We start from the raw sequence: 10,272 nt of genomic DNA, 5'->3' as shown, positions 1-10,272 counted from the left end.
GCCAGACCTAGCAAAAACAACAATACACTAAAGTTTTGACATTTTCCTCAAGGTATTTTTGTGCAAAAACATTCAAGATGCTTCAGTTATTAAAAAACTCTAGTACATTAAAGTTTTGACATTTTCTCTACTGTATTTTTGTGTAAATGCATTCAAGACATACTTGGATGTAAAAATGTGAATTGGCTGCACATGCTATAGGTTTTGAAAGTGGCTCCTTTGGTATTTGTGAATCAGGAGAAAAACGCACCCTACAAAGCTGATGCCACTGAAGTATCCAAAACAGATTTGATCTCTCGGCGTATTTGGACTTTTATAACCGTAGGTATTTTTGTTGTTTTGTTTTGTTTTAAGTGGGATGGATGGTAAGGGGAAGCAATTTTTATATAGTTAGGACTCCATTTCCTCTAGAATATGACACTTTATCCAGGAGAGGGCAACAGCTGCTTCTCCTGTGAGCCTTTGTTGTTGTGTGCAATCGAGTCAATTTTCGACTCATAGCAACCCCATGTGACAGAGTAGAACTGCCCCATAGGGTTTTCTAGGCTGTAATCTTTATGGGAGCAGATCACCAGGTCTTTCTCCTGTGGGTTAGAACTGCCAACCTTTCGGTTAGCAGCAGAACACTTAACCCTTGAGCCACCAGGGCTCCTGTAATGAGCCTTAGCAGAAGCCAAACGTTCTACACCGGTGATCGTTTAACCACTGTGGAATTGACGTGATCCAGTTTGGATGTGACCTTCCCATGGTGCCAAGATGTCCGCAGCTGTTCCGGTCACTGTGGATTTTGTGTTGTATCATACTGAGAGTCTGCGTGGAAAGAAGCAGACCGGAACTCTCATTTGATTGTGTTTTGTTTAGTTTTGTTATGCTTTTCAATAGGCGATCATTAAACAGTATCTCTATTTCTGGCTAAAACTAATTTCCGTAAGCGCATTGAAACCAAGGGGCTGTGGAAGAATATGGTTTAACCGTTTTAATCAGTCACAGGGCATAATTTCAGGAAATAGGATGACAGTGCAGAAGGTGTGAAAATGATTGTGTAAATGCTGTGCCGCAAATATTTGAGGCAGGCTTTTGAAAGATCAGGACATGTGGATCAGACAGTGTGGAAACTCCAAACAAGATGGAGCCTTAGAGGACACGGAGAACATACTTAAGCCTTTATCTTGTCATTAACCTTTTACCAGAAATTCCTATCCAAGTTTTGGTTTCAAGTCAAGTTACTCTTAGGTATGTAGTCACCTTCTGATTCAGAAATTATTTGGGACATAAAAATTCAAAGTTGCTTCAAGCTGTTTATCAAACAAAATGAAACATTGCATACACGTATACATACTTACATACTACAAGTACATGTGTTGTGACATGCCGTCGAGTTGATTCCGACTCATTGCGACCCTATAGGACTGAGTAGGATTTCCAAGGCTGCAGTCTTTATGGAAGCAGATTGCCACATCTTTCTTCCGAAGAGCAGCTAGCTGGCAGGTTCAAACCATCGCCCTTTCAGTTAGCAGCCAAGTATCAACCACTGTGCCACCGCAGCTTCTTACAAGTATATGTGTATGACATATACACATACAACATATACACATACATACATACTTGTAGGATGACATGTTATTACAGTGCCATGTGTAATGTAGTACGTAAAGACATATGCTTTGTAATCAAACAGACTTGAGTTTGAATCTGGCTCTGCCAATTATTAGCTGTTTGATCTTGAACAAGATGTAAGTGTATAATGCACTGTCTAACAGAGAGCAAGCGCACATGAATCCCAAGCTCTCATTATTATTACTGTTATATAGTAGCAGGGGCACTGCCAGAGTTGCAAAAGTCAAGAAATTGGGCCTTGTGGTACAGATCTGCAGATTGCCATGTTTAGATCTGAAACATTTAAAATTGTTGTTAGGGATATATATGGGATCTCACTCTCACTTATAAGTAGTTTGAGAAAATTCACAGAATGAAACTTAGCAGAGAATTATCCCAAGCTTTTGCTTAGTAGAGGGCTGATCATCAATTGCTGACAAAGGAAGAAAGAGCTTCTCAAGGGAGAAGGTATGTAGAAGGAGTAGATTTACTTGCCCTCAGTGGCCTGTGTTATGCAATCTGGGGGAGCGCTGGAGATGTCTGGGGATTTGCTGTTTTCGGAAGGAGACAGTATCGTAATTTGAATCTGCGCACTGGGGTGCCTGAGTCCTAATGTTGGATTGGCCAGTGACCCCACCAGGGGCACTTACTGGGTACTCACATTCTGTGCTTCAGATTCCAGTAAACTGGGAACGGCCATTTCTCTCGCCCTGGAAGTCTTCCATCCTAGGCTCTCCCAATGAGATTTAAGATAAAACTTCTTGGAAGCAGCCCACAGTGTTGGATAAGGTAGAAGCTGTGAAGAGTGTTAAATGTGATACTTACCTTTGGATCGAGAGGTGTGAGATACCAACCACTATCTGTTTCTTTTTGTGGAAGCAAAGTCCCCACTGGCTTCTCAGAGAAGCTATTTGTTACGCTTTGTGGAAGTCAAATTGTGCATGGCATGTAGTGGTCAACAGTCCTTGATCCTGAATGTCTGAATACCCCTCAAGACTTAGTTACCACGATTGTTTTAATATTGTTTCAATGAAGGCACAAATTTATTGCCTTTGACTAAAGGATGCTAAGATTTGCTTAGGCTTTGACTCATTGAAAGCCCCTTCCCCTGGGCCCAACTTGACCCCCAGTCCCCTCACTGGGGACATGTGCTTCACAATCACCTGAGGTAGCCATGAGGTCAAACTGAGTCTGTAGATTGAAGGGTTCCTTGATTAAATCTGAATTTGAATTATGCTGAGTCCAATTTCCTACAGTGATTCTAGGGTATCTGAAGACACTTTTCTCCACAGGGAATAAAGCCTTTTATTTGACTGTCAAAAATAAGGTTTAAAAATGCAAATAGATTTAAGAGAGGTAGAGTGATATCAAAACCTTTCCTAGATAACACGCTTTGGTAAGAGAAAGATGGTAAGAACCCCAAGTCCACAGAAGAAAAAGGGTAAATATTTCCTGCACATCAGAGGATTATTCATTTGTTCTATGAATGTGAAAAGAATCTTGAGAAACATCTAGTACATTTTAATATGTTCTGGAAAGACTACTTCAGTAGCAATGTCTTTCATTTGTCCTGTGCTTTACAGTTCACAAAGCATTCCACACACAGCTTTTCACCTGGTTCTTAGAACTACAGAGAGGAGGTTAATTACCTTTACTCTATAGGCAAGGAGACCAATCTTACAGTTAATTAACTAGGGTAGTAAATGGCAGAGCTGGGACTCAAACTCAGACTCTTGACTCCAAATTCCAAGCTCTTTCTGCCCACTCATTTTGAGTTCATGAAGAATAAACAACAAAAAAGTCTGTTGCCATTGAGTCGATTCTGACTCATAGCAAGTCTAAAGGACAGAGTAGAAGTGCCCCATAGGGTTTCCAAGGAGCAGCTGGTGGATTTGAACTCCCGACCTTTTGGTTAGCAGCTGTAGCACTTGACCACTATGCCACCAGGGCTCCTCATCAAGAATAGGAGGGCTTTATTCATAATAGCCAAAAAGTGGAAACCACCCAAATGTCCATCAAGTGGTGAACAGATTAACAAAATGTGGCCTATCCATACAATGGAATAGTATTTGGCAACATGCTACAACATGGATGAATCTCAAAAACATTGTGTTGAGTGAAAGAAGCCAGACACAAAAGACAACATATTGTATGATTCCATTTATATAAAATGTCCCCCAACGGCAACTATATAGAGACAGTAGACAGATTTGTGGTTGCCTGGGGTGGGAACAGGGAATGACTGCAAATGGCCACAAAGGATCTTTTTGGGATAATAGAAATGTTCTAGAATTGGATGTGGTGATGGTTGCACAATTGTAAATTTATTTCAAAAGCATTCAGTTTTACACTTAAGATGGGTGAATTTTATGCTATGCAAATCAAGTCTCCACAAATCACTTAAAAATGAAGAGGAACATGTGGTGCCATGTTTATGACCTTGCCGCAGTGGCCGAGCTAAACAATGGAATCATCTGGCTCGGAGAAAGCTCTGGAAGGCCCTCGGTTCTTATGCTAGCAACACATGATTTATGAGTTTTGCTCTGCTGATAAGACCATTAGAAGCAGGTGGTGAGACAGCTTTCAAGGGCAGCACAATGTTTGCTGCCTTCACCAGTCTTCCTGGTCCTCAACCCAGCAAATGCAGCCTGCTCTGCATTCTCTGCCATTTCAGGCTAGTTGTAGTATGACTTGACTTCCCCACCTGTTTGGATTATTTTAAAAAACGATCGCACAAAAACATATAGATTGGAAAGATTAAAAATAAAGGTTTCCTGTCCTGTTAAGGGTATGAATTGGCAAAGGATAATGTTACCAGTGAGATGGGTCTTTTGTAACATGCTTGGCAACTAACTTTGATTCCTTGGTGGTGCAGTAGAAAGGAGAACAGGGGGAAATGGGGATATGGAGGATAGCATGCTGAACCAAGCGCCAGCATGAAAATCAGAGAAGGCAAACCTTCTAAAAACCATGGATCTCAAGAACACAAGGGAACTATGGAAGTAAAAGGCGGGGAGAAACTGTGAGTCTGTGTGAAAAGACAGTGCCTTTGATTTTCATGACAAAATAGCAAATGAAAAAGTTCAGTAACCAGATACCAGCTTTTAAGTACTACCTGTACCATTATTGAGCACATTGAGGCCCCACATACCTGTACTTCGATACTGAATTTACTTTCTAAACCGTCTTCTACAGCAGGATCTCTGCTCATTTGCCCCTTAAGGTACTATTTCCTGGTGGCGTAGTGGTTGAAAGCTCAGCTGCTAGCCAAAGGGTTGGCAGTTTGGAATCATCAGCCTCTCCTTGAAAACCCTAGGGGGAAGTTCTACTCTGTCCTACGGCAATGGGTTTGGTTTTGGAAACACTGGTAGTGTAGTGGTTAAGCGCTGCTGCTGCTAACCAAAAAGTTGGCAGTTAGAGTCCACCAGGCACTCCTCTGAAACCGTATGGGGCAGTTCTACCCTGTTCTATAGGGTGGCTATGAGTCGAAATCCACTCAATGGCAATGGGTTTGGTGTTTCATTTCCTTGCAAAACTTTGAGTTTTCTAAAGTGATGGTTCTCATGAACCTGAGGAAGGGGCCAACCCAAAAGAGAGACTCATGTCTTACGTGCTCGCCCTTCACATCATTTTTCCAAACACCACAGTAAGCAAATGTGTCCAAAACCATAATAACACTTGGGATGGCAGCTAACCTGGTTGCTAAAATGAATAAAAGCCTCAGATCCTCTAGTCCATGCCAAAATTTTCTTTATTGGAACATGAGATGATGTATATCAAATCTGTTCTGTGTTTCCCAAGCAGAACTCCATACTCAAAATCTGCTATAAGAAGGAAGACCTGATTGATGAAATTCAGCTATCCCTTCTTCACGTTTGATTTTCTTTCTGATTGTTTTACTGTTTCTGATATTTTTTGTTCTTAAGAGTTTCAACAGTATCAGTTTATCCATTTGCTTATATTGGGCTCATTTTTACATGCCCAAAATAGATCAACAAACAATCATTGAACCTACTATACACAAGAGAAAAAAGCACTAGATACTCTATTACCAATCTCTTTCATCCCATTGTTTTGATTCATTTTGAAGTGACAAACTAGAAAACCTCAATATGAGAGGCAGTTGACTTACAGAACACAACTATATCATCGGTTACTTGCTGGGGATACTTAAAGAGGTTTCTTAACCTCTAAGAACATCGGAACCCATTTTCAGCCTTTGTAAAATGAAAATAAGAGTATCTCATCAAGTGTGGCCTGGCACATGGTAAGTGGTGAGACTACACAATTATTTACTGAAGATCGTATTACTATGTTACACTACCTGGCACACTAGCTCTGTGTAAAGTCATTTTTTAAACTATAAAGGTTATACAATTGCAATATATTATTATTATAAATAGCTGTAATAATTTTAAATTTGACTCATGCTCACTACCACCAGCTGACATAACTAGGAGACTTTCTTGGCTGCCAAGCCGGAGAGTGAAGACTTGATAAGGGTATTGCCAGTTCTCATCTGATCCCTGTGGCCTGTTTGGTTGTTGTCTGTTCAGAGCCTGACCTTTGCCTGACATTCCCCCTGGGAGCCTCTCTCCAGCTGGGAAGCTCTCAGCAGATAGACTGAGCGAAGTCGGAAGCGTAACTTCCTTAGGGGCCATTGCCTTGGTTCAACCTTATTACGAACATCTGATGGAAATGTTGAAAATGCAAACTCTCCTCTGTAAATGGGAAACATGTTAGATCTATTTCAGGAAGCAACCTCCCCACCTGTACAGTGAAAGAGATTAGATGAGACTTTAAAAAACCCAAACAAACCAAAAGGCAGGGGTGGAGGGAGGGTGGGTGTTAGGAATAGCTTGTTAACAGTAAATAGACTCTTGACATTGGTGAAAATAAATTCAGAGAATTTCCAGTTTCCCAGATTTGCCAATAACACTATGGCAGATGATTTCCACGTTTCCTCATCAGCAAATTGAGGACAATTTAAATAAGGAAGCTATCCATGAAATGAACAAAAACGCCACCTTGAGATGTGAACTCTTAGCAGCCAGGGGCTCATTAATTGGCTTGGGGCCTGCACACAGAGGCAGATGGATCATAGAGCTCATGAAGCAGAGCCTTCGGGTGCCTGGGAGTGCTGAGGGCTTCCAGGAGTGTGAGTGTTCCAGGTGGGGAGGAGAAGCCAGGTTACAGTTAGGTAGCATTTCTCCATAAGCATTTCTGGTAAACTGCTTAAGAGACCTCAGAAGAAAGGAACGCAAGTCACTAAGACCCAGTAATTTGTCACGATTTTTAATATTGTTTTAAATACATTCTCACTTTCATAAGTAATTTTGTATTATTTTTCTTAAAGAGGCCCCCAACACTGTATATAATCTTCAGGTCCCATAAGACCTGGATTCGCCCCTACTTATTCTCCAACCCCTCTATTTTTTTAAAGCACATTTCCTGAACACCTAGTAAGTATGCTAGGCCTTGAGGATGGTGAAGGTGATAGACATGGCCCCTTCTCTTGGAGCTAACAGCCTTCCTGTGAAGATCAATATGAAACAAGCAATGTTAAGTGTGATACTGTCATTGAATAGAGTTTTGTGGGAGCTGGAAGACCTAACTTGGTCTTATACATCTGGAACACCTTCCCAAGGAAAAAACCCATCACCTTGGAGTCGATTCCGACTCATAGCAACCCTATAGGACAGAGTAGAACTGCCCCCTAGGGTTTCCAAGGAGCAGCTGGTGGGTTCAAAGTGCCAACCTTTTGGTTAGCAGCCAAGCTCTTAACCACTGTGCCACCAGGGCTCCTTCCCAAGAAAATGTTAGTTAAACCTGAGGAAGGTAGAAGAGGCAAAGGCATTCCAGGCAAAGGAACATGTGCAATGGCTTGGGGATAAAGCAAGTGTGGAGAGTTCAGAAGCCCAGTGTGGCTCAAGTGTGAGAACTGTGGGAAGTGAGCCAAGCTGAAGCTTGAGAGGTGACCAGGGCCTGACCCTGGAGGGACCAGAGTGCAAGGCTAAAGGTTTTGTCTGCAAGGCAGTGGAAACCATTCGAAGGTTGTAGACAGAGGATGACCTGATGAAAGTTGTGTTTTTAAAAGGTTACTCTGGTTATATTGTAGAAAAGGGAAAAGAGTCAAGCAACAATGCACTAGGGAGATAATTAGTTGACTGTTGCAGTCATCCAAGAAAAATGAGGATAACAATTTAAGACTACAGTTGAGACAAGGAGAATAGTCAGAAATGAAGTAGGAATTCAATAGCTATTTAAAGAGTAGGAGCCCTGGCCTTGTGACTGGATACGGCCATGGAGGTGAGACAAAAAAACATAAAAAACCTGTTGCCATTGCCTTCAAGTCACTTCTGACTCATAGTGATCCTACAGGACAGAGTAGAACTGCTCCATAGAGTTTCCAAGGGGCGGCTGGTGGATTCGAATTGCTGACCTTTTAGTTAACAGCTGGAGCCAAAGGTAACGTGAGGCTCCAGCAAATGGGTGGAAGAGGAGACTGACTGTGGAAATGTGGAAGCCTGGGGGCAGAGATTGAAGTGGGAAGGTAGAAAACGAGAAATCAAGACTTTGGTTTGGAGCAGATGAGTTTTATGTGACAGTGAGACAGCCAGATGGACATTTTCTAGGTGGCTTCATGATACATTCTTGAGCTTGAGGATACAAATTTTAGCTCAGTAAAATGATGGCCATTATAAGTCTTGGACCTCTGAGGTCTTGTTGAATCATTAAAACTATGCATATTAAATCTGTGCATGATAAGGGCCTATTGTAGAATAGGAGCCCTGGTGGTGCAGTGGTTAAGAACTCAGCTGCTAAGCAAAATGTTGGCAGTCCAAATCCACCAGCCGCTCCTTGGAAACCCTATGGGGCAGTTCTACTCTGTCCTATAGAGTTGCTATGAGTCAGAATTGACTCGCTGGCAATGGGTTTTGTTGTTTGTTTGTTTGTTTGTTTGTTTGTTTTGGTTCATTGTAGAATAAAGTAGAGGACCAATAGAAATGAGCTTTTTACTAAATATATTCATTTAATGCATCCATTTATCTGGTTTGTGGTTATAAATAGGAATGCCTACATAATATTTTGAAATATAAATAATTCCTGACATTACTAATGGGCTCAAACATACCAATGATCATGAAGATGGTGCAGGGCTGCAATGTTTTGTTCTATTATACATAGGTGACCATGAGTCAGAGCCAAGCACAATATGGCCGATTAAAAATTCGATAAATAGAAAATGCTAATGCTTAGATTGAATTTTTTCTCAGTATAGAGAAGGATGCAAGGAAATCTAAATTAATCACCATACTTGAGTCCAGCTAGAGTCAGGTAGTGATTTTAGATCATTCAGCAGAAGTTTACCAAACAGATTTAAAGTTTCCAGTGAACGAAGATTATCCATGAGGTGTGATTACTAACATTAAAAAGAGTGATTTTTAACAAGTATACTAGAATAACTAAATGACCACTGTTTCTTGAGGTAGCGTCCTTGGGAAGCCATGTTTTTTTTTTTGTTTGTCTTGTTTTGTTTTCAGGGATGTTGGCATAGTGCAAAACACTCTAATGTCTCCCCTTCTGGAGTCATTTTCAGAGTCATTCATGAGCCACATAAGATTTGGAAGAAGCAGCTCACGTGAGACTATATTTATTCTGGATTGTTCTAATGAGAAAATTAAAACATATGGACTGCCTTCTCAAGAGATCCATTTCAATACGATAGAAAGAAGAGTGATCTAATGAGTTGAGGCACCCAACCATGGAATGAACTATTGGAAGCACACTATTTTCATTGGAGGTGTTCAGATTAACACTGGATGGCCACTTACAAAATTGATACTAGAGGATTAATGTATTTGAAATCTGAGAATCTGTGGTTCTACGAATATTTGAGCAATTATTTTATAGTCACACTAACTGTGTATGATAATTTGCATGCATCAATCCCTTACTTTCTAGGTCTGTGTTCTAATGTCACCTTATTAGAGGTGTCTTCCCCACATAAAATATTACCCCTATAATCTCCCCTTTTGCTCTATTCTTTTCCGTAGAGCTTCTCACTAGATGGTATGTTCTATATTCACTTTGTAATGTATATATATTGTCTGTCTCCCACAACTAGATTGTAAGCTTCACAAAGGATGGAAATTGGTTGGTTTTGTTTACAGCTCTAACCTCAGTGCCTAAATCAGAATCTGACACATAGAGGATGCTCAATAAACTATTAAATAAAAATTGTTTCAAGTAGAAATAATGTAAAAATGTTACAGAAATTTTACAAACACAAAAGAGAGTAAAACACAATTCTACTGTTTTCTTGTACATCATTATATATCCAGAAATTTGCACAGTGGTCGGTATATCATACATACCCAATAAATAACTGCTGAAGGAAAGAATTTGTGCTATCGTTTACACGTATTTTCTTCTTTATTTTCATATATATGTATATACATATATAGTTCATCTTTGTACTCAAAATGTCATTACACAGCTGAGTAACCCATCTCATTCATCAGATGTAGCTATAGTAAGTTGATGCCATTTCCAAAAATTAATCCCATTTTCAAATAAAAAAGATGTGTCACCACTGAGACTACAAAAGATTTATGTTACAAGCTCTAGAAAACCAATGAACTTGTCGCATATATTATCGTCTCTCTCATTAGC

The sequence above is a fragment of the Trichechus manatus genome, unplaced genomic scaffold, assembly GCF_000243295.1.
Source record: "Trichechus manatus latirostris isolate Lorelei unplaced genomic scaffold, TriManLat1.0 scaffold00167, whole genome shotgun sequence".
Classification (NCBI taxonomy): Eukaryota; Metazoa; Chordata; class Mammalia; order Sirenia; family Trichechidae; genus Trichechus; species Trichechus manatus.
This window is presented reverse-complemented; position numbering follows the sequence as displayed.